Raw genomic sequence first — 12,892 nt, 5'->3', positions numbered from 1 at the left:
ACTAACGAGAGGACACAGAGAGTGCGTCCAAATTAACAAAATCAGAAATGAAAAGGGAGACATAACTACAGATTCGGAGGAAATTCAAAAAATCATCAGATCTTACTATAAAAACCTATATTCAACAAAATTTGAAAATCTTCAGGAAATGGACAATTTCCTAGACAGATACCAGGTATCGAAGTTAAATCAGGAACAGATAAACCAGTTAAACAACCCCATAACTCCTAAGGAAATAGAAGCAGTCATTAAAGGTCTCCCAAAAAAAAGGGCCCAGGTCCAGACGGGTTTAGTGCAGAATTCTATCAAACCTTCATAGAAGACCTCATACCAATATTATCCAAACTATTCCACAAAATTGAAACAGATGGAGCCCTACCGAATTCCTTCTACGAAGCCACAATTACTCTTATACCTAAACCACACAAAGACACAACAAAGAAAGAGAACTTCAGACCAATTTCCCTTATGAATGTCGACGCAAAAATACCCAATAAAATTCTGGCAAACCGAATTCAAGAGCACATCAAAACAATCATCCACCATGATCAAGTAGGCTTCATCCCAGGCATGCAGGGATGGTTTAATATACGGAAAACCATCAACGTGATCCATTATATAAACAAACTGAAAGAACAGAACCACATGATCATTTCATTAGATGCTGAGAAAGCATTTGACAAAATTCAACACCCCTTCATGATAAAAGTCCTGGAAAGAATAGGAATTCAAGGCCCATACCTAAACATAGTGAAAGCCATATACAGCAAACCAGTTGCTAACATTAAACTAAATGGAGAGAAACTTGAAGCAATCCCACTAAAATCAGGGACTAGACAAGGCTGCCCACTCTCTCCCTACTTATTCAATATAGTTCTTGAAGTTCTAGCCAGAGCAATCAGACAACAAAAGGAGATCAAAGGGATACAGATCGGAAAAGAAGAAGTCAAAATATCACTATTTGCAGATGACATGATAGTATATTTAAGTGATCCCAAAAGTTCCACCAGAGAACTACTAAAGCTGAAAAACAACTTCAGCAAAGTGGCTGGGTATAAAATTAACTCAAATAAATCAGTTGCCTTCCTCTATACAAAAGAGAAACAAGCCGAGAAAGAAATTAGGGAAACGACACCCTTCATAATAGACCCAAATAATATAAAGTACCTCGGTGTGACTTTAACCAAGCAAGTAAAAGATCTGTACAATAAGAACTTCAAGACACTGAGGAAAGAAATTGAAGAAGACCTCAGAAGATGGAAAGATCTCCCATGCTCATGGATTGGCAGGATTAATATAGTAAAAATGGCCATTTTACCAAAAGCAATCTACAGATTCAATGCAATCCCCATCAAAATACCAATCCAATTCTTCAAAGAGTTAGACAGAACAATTTGCAAATTCATCTGGAATAACAAAAAACCCAGGATAGCTAAAGCTATCCTCAACAATAAAAGGACTTCAGGGGGAATCACTATCCCTGAACTCAAGCAGTATTACAGAGCAATAGTGATAAAAACTGCATGGTATTGGTACAGAGACAGACAGATAGACCAATGGAATAGAATTGAAGACCCAGAAATGAACCCACACACCTATGGTCACTTGATTTTTGACAGAGGAGCCAAAACCATCCAATGGAAAAAAGATAGCATTTTCAGCAAATTGTGCTGGTTCAACTGGAGGGCAACATGTAGAAGAATGCAGATCGATCCATGCTTATCACCCTGTACAAAACTTAAGTCCAAGTGGATCAAGGACCTCCACATCAAACCAGACACACTCAAACTAATAGAAGAAAAACTAGGGAAGCATCTGGAACACATGGGCACTGGAAAAAAATTTCCTGAACAAAACACCAATGGCTTATGCTCTAAGATCAAGAATCGACAAATTCCCATTTGTCTCATAAAACTGCAAAGCTTCTGTAAGGCAAAGGACACTGTGGTTAGGACAAAACGGCAACCAACAGATTGGGAAAAGATCTTTACCAATCCTACAACAGATAGAGGCCTTATATCCAAAATATACAAAGAACTCAAGAAGTTAGACCGCAGGGAAACAAATAACCCTATTTAAAAATGGGGTTCAGAGCTAAACAAAGAATTCACAGCTGAGGAATGCCGAATGGCTGAGAAACACCTAAAGAAATGTTCAACATCTTTAGTCATAAGGGAAATGCAAATCAAAACAACCCTGAGATTTCACCTCACACCAGTGCGATTGGCTAAGATCAAAAACTCAGGTGACAGCAGATGCTGGCGAGGATGTGGAGAAAGAGGAACACTCCTCCATTGTTGGTGGGATTGCAGACTGGTAAAACCATTCTGGAAATCAGTCTGGAGGTTCCTCAGAAAATTGGACATTGAACTGCCTGAGGATCCAGCTATACCTCTCTTGGGCATATACCCAAAAGATGCCTCAACATATAAAAGAGACACGTGCTCCACTATGTTCATCGCAGCCTTATTTATAATAGCCAGAAAATGGAAAGAACCCAGATGCCCTTCAACAGAGGAATGGATACAGAAAATGTGGTACATCTACACAATGGAATATTACTCAGCTATCAAAAACAACGAGTTTATGAAATTCGTAGGCAAATGGTTGGAACTGGAAAATATCATCCTGAGTGAGCTAACCCAATCACAGAAAGACATACATGATATGCACTCATTGATAAGTGGCTATTAGCCCAAATGCTTGAATTACCCTAGATCCCTAAAACAAACGAAACTCAAGACGGATGATCAAAATGTGAATGCTTCACTCCTTCTTTAAATGAGGAAAAAGAATACCCTTGGCAGGGAAGGGAGAGGCAAAGATTAAAACAGAGACTGAAGGAACACCCATTCAGAGCCTGCCCCACATGTGGCCCATACATATACAGCCACCCAATTAGACAAGATGGATGAAGCAAAGAAGTGCAGACCGACAGGAGCCGGATGTAGATCGCTCCTGAGAGACACAGCCAGAATACAGCAAATACAGAGGCGTATGCCAGCAGCAAACCACTGAACTGAGAATAGGTCCCCTATTGAAGGAATCAGAGAAAGATCTGGAAGAGCTTGAAGGGGCTCGAGACCCCAAAAGTACAACAATGCCAAGCAACCAGAGCTTCCAGGGACTAAGCCACTACCTAAAGACTATACATGGACTGACCCTGGACTCTGACCCCATAGGTAGCAATGAATATCCTAGTAAGAGCACCAGTGGAAGGGGAAGCCCTGGGTCCTGCTAAGATTGAACCCCCAGTGAACTAGTCTATGGGGGGAGGGCGGCAATGGGGGGAGGGTTGGGAGGGGAACACCCATAAGGAAGGGGAGGGGGGAGGGGGATGTTTGCCCGGAAACCGGGAAAGGGAATAACACTCGAAATGTATATAAGAAATACTCAAGTTAATAAAAAAAAATTAAAAGAAATACTCAAGTTAATAAAAAAAAATGTAAAAAAAAAAAAAGAGGTAGGTCATTGTTGGAGAGTATATGTCACTGGCCTAACGTTGGATGTTTCAAACACCAGTAGCATTCCCAATATGGTCAGGGTCAAAGACAAAATCTCTCAGCTTCTGTTCCAGCAACTTGCTTGTCTGCATGATACCAGTCTTCCTTCCTGAGAATCATGGGCACTAAGCCCCTGAAAATATGAACCCCACATTAAATGCTTTCTTTTATAAGTTACATTGGTCACAGTGACCTATTACTGTAATTAAATAAGACAAGAGTATATTTATACTTAATATCAACTCCTATGAGTTGAGATATTTTTGTATTGAAAAATATTTCATTATAATATACTTTATCTGTTTTTTTCTTACCATACATCCTCCTCAACTCTATATATTCTCAGTATTGTCCCTGATTTTCTATTTTTGAAACAAACAAACAAACAAACAAGAAAAAAAAACACGAGAAAAATACAGGAAACATAAATCCTTGTGGTTTTAAATGACCCCAAATTAAAAAATCAAGATTAAAAAAGCAAAATACCAGTAAAACAAAAAATATGTCAATGCAGAGGGAATATGAAACAAAACATCTATGAAAATTTCTCTGAGTTCATTTGGTATTGAACAACTTCTGATTATTTGGCTTGCCCTAAGGTATGGTTGATGTACCCGGTGATACTCCAATAGAAAAATCCATTTTTCCCCTTTTCAGTGCCATTTCTTGGACCTATTTTCTTGATTAGAGGTGGGAATCTCTCAGTGTGGGGCTCTGTTAGTTTTAGAGCCTGGCAGGCTTGAGTTCGTGCAAATAGTATGTCCAGTGTCTCAGCATCTTTGAGTTCATATGTGTATTGGTCCTCTTGAGTCTTGAAGACTTACTTCCCTCGGAGTCATTTGTCACCTCCAGCTTTTACAGTCTGCCTCCTCTTCTCCATAGATGCCCAATTTTTGAGGAGGGTATTTCCTAAAAATATTCCATTTAAAACCGAGTGCTCGAAGGTCTATCACACTCTTCACACTTTCTAGGTGAGGATCTTGTGTTCATTTCCATTTATGGCAAGAAGACATTTCTCTACTGTGAGTTAAATCGGGTACTGATCAGTAGACATAGCAGTGTGCCATTAAAAGTCATTTTATTCCTTTAGCTGAAACGTAGTAACAGTAGTAGATTTTCCACTAGGAACATGGCCTATGTAGGATTAATTTCTTTTCCAATTTAGCCATGACAAGGATGAGTTGTACCTCATTTGGTGGGTCTTAAATCCTATCAGAAAATGGGTGGTTACTGCTAAAATATTTGTGCCAGTATCATATCAGCAAATCTTGCACATACTCTATTAGTGATTGCAGGGTATACAACTGGATGATATTGATGATTTCCTTTCTCCTCTTGGAGAATCAAGAGTACCTTTATGATAACATGTAAGTTAGAGTGAAGCTTCTAGTTCATCCCAAGATCAATGTCTCCATCTTTAATTATAAATATAGTCATCAACATGAAAGCCATATCACCATACCCTTACACTGTGGAAAGCAACCAATAGCTTTGAAAATATCCTGAAATGTTTTAGGATTTCTATTCAGTGCCTTTTGTAAATAATAGAGCAACATGTAACCCATTTCTGGCACTGGATGTTTTTATTTGACAATATTTAGATGTTTAGTTGAAAGATTATTTCTCAATAATTTCGTTATTCCACTCAGTTTATTTTCATATGTTTATGTCTGAAGAAGCTTCTACCATAGTGGGTTTCTGTATAGTTTTCTGTTCCCCTCCCCCCATACACACATTCTCTCCTTTACTCTTCTCTCCTATCTACCACTCAACTTAATATTCTTACTCCTGTTTACTTTTTATCTACATAAGTATATATTATTATCATTTCCTGTGAAGATCTTTTACCCCTTAGTCTCTTACTAGTTACTCAAACTCTGTGGTTATTAGAATGGAGCACAGATTCAAAGGCTTAAATGTTAACATCCACATATAAGAGAAAACATATTGTCTTAGGGTTTTCCTGCTGTGAACAAGCACCATAACCAAGGCAACTCTTATAAGGACAACATTTAATTGGGGCTGGTTACAGGTTCAGAGGTTCAGTCCATTATCATCAAGGCACATGGGAGCATCAAGGTGGGCATGGTTCTAGAGAAGCTGAGAGTTCTACATCTTCAGCTGAAGGCTGCTAGGAGAAGACTAGCTGCCACATAACTAAGATGAGGGTCTTAAAGCTGCAAAGGCCCTACACCCTAATAGCGCCACACCCTAGGCAAAGCATATTAAAATCACCACACATATAATACTTAAGCTTGGACATATAAATGACATATCTCCAGGTGATGGTTTTTAACTCCATCCACATACGTATGATTACCTATGGATTTTGTGTTTCATTTTACTTCACTAATTATAATATTGGATTGTGCAAACGCATAATATTTTCACTATTGCTTTATCAGTTAATGAACATCTGTGCTCAAATTGGGCTAGAATGGAAGGTTGACAAGTGCCGTTGGAAATAGCTAGAGGGATCTTGAGTCTATGGTTAGATTAAGAGTACACAAAGGGGGTTGGGGATCTAGTTCAGTGGTAGAGCGCTTGCCTAGGAAGCGCAAGGCCCTGGGTTCGGTCCCCAACTCCGAAAAAAAGAACCAAAAAAAAAAAAAGAGTACACAAAGAATCAAGATAGAATGAGCAGAGGGAATCCTACAGGCATCTGTAGTAGGCTGAAGAGTAAGTCTGAAAAGACATCATATACTATTTATTTTAAACTTTAAGGAACAATATTCTGGTTTTCATTTAACAACATTGTCTTCTCTTTTTTTCTTTAGTGTCAACTACTAGAAAAGTCTTTATAAAAAACAATTTACTGTCTACATTTCTATATTTTTAAATTTGTATTTTTTGACTATTAGAGAATTTGAATTCCTATTCACATACTCAATGTACTTTTCTTGTCAATATTAATTAACTTGCTTTTTGTGTACATTGCATATGTCCTTTGTCTATATCGGGGATCATCACCGCGTCCTAGTTTGCTTTATGCTACTGTGATAAAATAAAACTCAGGGGATCGAAAGGTGTATTTGACTTACAGGGTACGATCTATCATGGACTGAAACTAAAACAGGAACTTTGAAAAATAAACTAAAGCAGAAACCATGAAGGAATTATTTTAACTCGCCTTCTCTCAGTATTATACTCAGCTCTTTAAAATATTGTCCTGGCCCACTTGCCTAAGAGGGTTTCTACTCACAGTGGCCTGTGTCTACTTAGATCAATTAGGAAAAAAAAAAAAGGGAGGCAAAGTTTAGAACAGAGGCTGAAGGAACGCCCATTCAGAGCCTGCTCCCCATGTGGTCCATACATATACAGCCACCAAACTAGATAAGTTGGATGAAGCAAAGAAGTGCAGGCTGACCGGAACCGGATATAGATCGCTCCTGAGAGACACAGCCAGAATACAGCAAATACATAGGCGAATGCCAGCAGCAAACCACTGAACTGAGAACGGGACCCCCGGTGAAGGAATCAGAGAAAGGACTGAAAGAGCTTGAAGGGGCCTGAGACCCCATATGAACAACAATGCCAACCAACCAGAGCTTCCAGCGACTAAGCCACTATCCAAAGACTAAACATGGACTGACCCTGGACTCTAACCTCAATGAATAGCCTAGTAAGAGCACCAGTGGAAGGGGAAGCCCTTGGTCCTGCCAAGACTGAATCCCCAGTGAACGGGAGGAGGGGGGAGGGTAGTAATGGGGGGAGAATGGGGAGGGGAACCCCATATAGAAGAGGAGGGGGAGGGGGAGGGGGATGTTGGCATGGAAACCGGGAAAGGGAATAACATTTGAAATGTAAATAAGAAATATCCAATTTAATAAAGATGAAAAAATAAATAAATAAGACCACCACCCAAAAAAAAGCATGCTCAATATACATAAACACAGTCCAGTTTGATAGGTAAAGTTCCTCAACTGATTTCCTCTTCCTGTTTGAACAATTCTGACAACAAAGTGTCTTAACAACAAATTGGTGCAGAAATATATCACTGTTAAATTTCTTTCTCTTTCTTTCTTTCTTGTCCCCAAGTTCACATCAACATATAGTATAAAATATATAGTATAAAAGTATAAAATTCCAAATATTTTAAATTCTTAACGCTTTTATGTCAAAGGTTTCATTCAATATCCAAAGTATCTTAAGGCTCCTATTTAAAATGCTATGTGCTTTCATGTTCCAAGAGAGAAGAATCAGGGACCTGCTCTAATCAACGGAAAGCAACCCAAGTCCAATAGCGTGAAATGCTAAATATTCCTATCCAGAACTCGCTCATGACTGATAGGGCTTCAGATGGTTGTGCTGTACCAATACCTGGGCTATACCATCTTAAACATACAAACACTTCTGTTGTAGAAGCTCAGGTCAGCTTAACACCATATTTAGTACTGTCCTTGATGGTTTTACTGTGATCTTGGCTTGTTTCATGGGCCTAGTTTCTCCACAGCAACTAAGGCTACACTTCCATCAATGAACTTTCTAGGTTTCTATTCATGGACTTCAACACAGCCACAAAGTATGATCTCATCTACTTTCCGTGAATTCTTCAAGCTTGCATTTCTTATGCCTGTACCAGGTTGGGAATTTTTACGTGTTACCGAGATCTGTTACATGGTTGAGGTCAGACCCTATGGACTAGAACTTCTGTGTGAACCCTGAGGAAATATCTCTCAGAACTTCATCCCACTGATTCTTGTCTCTTATGAATCACATTTGACTCAGCAGCCTTTCCCAGGAAACACCGGAGGTTTCATTCAGTAGTGCTATCATTTTGTTAATCAGAGCATATTGTCCAGGTCACAGACTTTTACCACACAAATAGACTTGATAGAGTCTTTCCTTCCCTCGGAAAAGTTACGAGCCAGATCTCATATGGACCTGTCCGTTCCACCCTGAGCACTCAATGACTTTCCACCCAAAGTTCCTCATGCTTCCACAATCGTCACCAAAATAATATGGTCAATTCTGCCACAATACCCCAAGACTTCTGCTATCAAACTCTATTTTGCTTCATATTGTGTGATTCAGCCATGGCTACTAAATGCTTCTTGCTTGGAGGAAGGCTTTTCTTGTCTTTGTTCATTTTGTGTTTTTCTTTTGTTTTGTTTGTTTGTTTTTTGGTTTGCAGGATACAATTCATCATGGACAGAAGCCAATTCAGAAATTCTAGGCTGGAACATAAAGGTCAGAAGTGAAGTGTAGATTAAAAAGGAATGATGTTAGCTACCTTTTTTTTTTTTAATCACTGTGGGCAAACCTCTCTCAGGAGGATACTTTCCACCATGGGCTAACACACTCCATTTATCAATTTACATGAAGAAAATATCCCACATACAGTCCCAGGAGCTATTCTAAGGTGGGTATTACCACAGCTGAGGTTTCCTTCTCCCACATGTATCACAGTGACAGAGACCTTTAGTTGTTAAATCTCTTATGTGTATGATATTAGAATGTTTTCTCCCTGTAGGTTGGTTGCTTTAATTTTTAGAGTTCCTTTTCTTGGCAGTAACTTTCTAATATGCTGCTCTCTTACTTGTCTATTTTTGCATTTATACTCATGATTTCTGTGTCATAGCTAAAGAAAAGGAAAAAGCAATGTCCAATTCACATTCCAGCAGGGGGAAAATCCTATATAATTTTCTTACACTGTTGGAACACATATAATAACATACTTTACTAAACACCAAAAAAAATGGGATAGCAGAATTTCATATGCCGCCAACTACTTGGTACATCAGCATGATAGTCTGAATTCAGATGTCCAATATGCTGCTAAAATAGATGTGTGTAGTAATTATATGGCAAACAAAATACTAAGGAGGCAGAGTCAGGAGGATCCTTGAAGACTGATGGCCTGCAATCTCCCAGGTCAGTGCGAAAAAAAATGTCTAACAAAATAGAAATGGGGGCAGTTAAGGAAGTCTGTTCTGGCTTCTACTTGTATAAGTATGCACATATACATATAACCACACATACAAATTAAAATTACAGGAGCTTTTCTAAAAATATTATGAAAGGCGGAAATCTGAAAACCAGAATATCTACTTTCTGATGAGGGCCTGATTTCTGGCTCATAGACACCTTCCAACTTCATGTTTGCAGTGTCATCAACTCTTCTCTCTGGGTTTTAGATAATGAGCTTCCAAATTCCACTCACAAAATCTCCATCCATTCTGGCAACCTTGTACCTTATAAAGGTCTTGCTGTCAACGATAATCAAATTGTGGATTGATTTTAAAGAAGTAGGTAGGCCAAGGGTATTTGTTCTATGAGTTTCTACTTATGGATATTCAAAGTACATGTTTTTTCTTTGCAAATGCATTTATTCATTTTCAAGGTTAAAAAAGTGAACTTCAAGTTCAGGGAGACCTTGTCTCAAAAATAAAAAAATAAGAAAGAACATAATAGAGATTACGTCTTATGTTTTTTTATTGCCCTCTACATACAGGGGTACTTTCAAACTCGTGTGTATGTATACCACATGAATTCACACAAATATCACCTGCAAAATTAAATAAATGGAATAAATAAGGTAACGATTTTTCAAATTCATAAGTCTCATTCATCTTTTGAGGAACAATTCATATTTAAAATCATCTCTGTGGTCTCTTGTGCATTACAATTTTTAAAAAGGCAGCATAAATCAGTCTACAGCTTGATACTGTCTCTTCAGATCTTCCACAGTGAAATACAGTTCCATTCATCATTCATACCTTCGTAAAGTGATAGCCTTTTACACAGTCGACAATGTGTCCTTCATTTTTGCTTAAGATGCCACCAGAGAACCTTCTATTTTATATAACAAAATTATGTTCAGAATTTTTAAAGTCTTCTTTAAGGTTTGGGCTTTTCAATATTTCTCATTTTTTTTTCGGTTTTCAAAGGCATTCCTTTGATTTTTTAAAATGGCTACATCAAGGAGGTAATAGAGATTTCAGGTTTGCAGAGGAATTTTAATGCAGCGATATGGCTGCTCTGGTAAGGGATCACATCCAAGGACCTTATAGGTCTGGGTGATCAGGCTGGAAAGATACACCTTTAAGTCCTCTGGCTGTAATACAGACTCACGCTAAGTACACACTATTCCTAAACAATGAAGGTAAGGTTAGTTTGTTGGAAAAAAAATGCCAGTTTGAAAGTGACTTCTAATTGAGGGGCAGATTAATGAATCAGAGAAAGATTGGACAGAAGGAGTCAGTGATAGGATAAGCCCAAAGCCAAACTCTCAAGAAAATAGCACAGGCAAGAGAGGAGACTTAAGAGAGCAGAAAACAAAACAAAACAAAACAAACAAACAAACAAAAAAAAACAAACCCTAGAGATAGTTGGCTTATTGAGTTCATGCAGTTCCTTTCAGTTCATCCAGTCAGTTTAGTTTAGTTCAAAGAACTCAGAGGCAGTTTTTCTAAGCACAACAATTCAGTGAGAACCTAACAGAAGTCAGTTTAAATCAGGCAGCTTGGAGAGGACTTTTAAGCCAGAACAGCTGAATTTAACCAGCCAGCCAGATTTCAGGAAGAACAAAAACGTGTGAGCTCATTTAGCTCATAAGCCACTAAGACAATTACAGCTGCTAAGGCAGTTTCTTGTAGGAATTAGACTCATATTTCAGGACTGGCTTTTTCTCAAACACATAGAGTATTATAACAGTATCAATATGCATACACTGAGTTATAAATAACAAAATTATTTTTTCCTGTCCTTGAGAGTATAATCTCAAGACACCAAATGCCACTCTCCTCTGAAAGCTTAGAGGACAGGCACCACTCTGGTGACTGTTTTATACATGGTCTGACTACTATTCATGAATGCCATACACTGACTGCCCAAATGAACGAATCACTTCTACATGTCATCATGGAGATGGGATTTAACTTGAAGAATGTGTAGAAGCAATATAAAAATTGAATTCATAGTTATTTTTTTCTAAAATTTTCAAGTTTTTAAGGCCTACCTTTAAATTTTTAATTGATTTTGAAGTGAACGTTATATATAAAATATATTTAATTCAGTTATTGGAAAATAAAACAGTTTTAATTGAATTTCAGAGTTCCCATTAAACAACAAATCCATGCTGGCAGTATTTATTAATTCTTATACATTTTTAAGTATATTTAAACCAGTGATTTTCATTCAATTGTCATTGACTAAATTTGGTCTTTGATAATTTCATATCTGTTCATAGTGTTTTGTTTTGTATTTGATTCTTCAATTTCTCTTATGTCCCATTATGCTTGCCATAATCCACACCTCTCCATAGGGGACCCTCTCTACAGCCATGCATGTTGTTTAGAGACATGCTGATTTAAGGAGGACCCTATGACTCAGAAGTATCTATTAAATCTGGGTGGGCTCCCCATTTGGTTCACAACTTTTCAGACACACATTATTATCAAAGGACAAATGCAAATATGTGAGACTCTGGACAAGGACAGATCAGAAAATTTGATAAAGGTTTGATTCTTATAATTCACAAAGGAAAAAAAAAAGAAGACTTACCTACCACTTGAAATTTTTAACAATTTATTCTGTCATTTTTAAGTGTTAAATCAATCATCTTATTTCATATGTGCCATTCAAATTCACAACCACATCTCAAAGTAACGAGGTAGGAAAGTTTCTTCCATTTCCTTCAGTGCACTCAAGTAAACCAGAACTTTCCGAGATTTTTAGAAGGTAATCATGACACAGAATCAGCGTATAGGTATAAAATATAGTATTTTCCTGTATTAATCATTTGCACCTTAACATTTTTAAAACAAACTTCCTTCGTTTTATGGATATTTTACTAATTTCCTCAGAAACTGCATGCTACTCATTAAAATCCATTCATATTAGCTTATCATTTCCTGGAGTTATTAACTACCTAGTCAAAAAACTAACATCGTACTTTCATACTGACTCTTTCAAGGACATCAATTATTTTGCACCTCGCACTGCTTGAGAACACAGGAAGACAAGATTATATGCACAGAAATTGTGCCCTCGGGTAAGGAAAACGAGTTTTCCACCTTAATGCTGAAGGCAGCATGTCCAAAATTGTGATAATAACATCCACGTGACTTCAACATTTCCAATCGAGTAGTGATTGGCAAGAGTAACTTTCTTTTTTTTTTCTTTTATTGGGTTTTCAAATTTACATTTTTAAAAAGAGGAGCAAACACATTTAATTCCCTAGCAGTGGGGCTCAGTGATCTCTTTCACCTCAGTAACTACTAACTACAGGAAAGATAACAAACATAAGGTGATTTTCAAAACCACATTTACTAGCTCACATAAATATTTTGAGAACAAATATATCTATCTTTCCTTTCTGATTCCTCAACATCATTTGTCATAGGTTTTAGTAAATAAACTACAATAAATATCTAAGAGAAAAATGA

General features: G+C 37.5%; 1 protein-coding gene across 2 annotated transcripts in view; it reads right to left on the bottom strand.

The window, feature by feature from the left end:
• Positions 1–12,892, bottom strand: part of Ncam2 (neural cell adhesion molecule 2) — a 494,596-nt gene that overhangs the window by 88,849 nt on the left and 392,855 nt on the right.

Source organism: Rattus norvegicus, chromosome 11, assembly GCF_021556685.1.
Source record: "Rattus norvegicus strain SHRSP/BbbUtx chromosome 11, alternate assembly SHRSP_T2T, whole genome shotgun sequence".
Lineage (NCBI taxonomy): Eukaryota > Metazoa > Chordata > Mammalia > Rodentia > Muridae > Rattus > Rattus norvegicus.
Note: the sequence above shows the minus strand (reverse complement) of the source record. Positions and strands in the feature narration are given on the sequence as shown.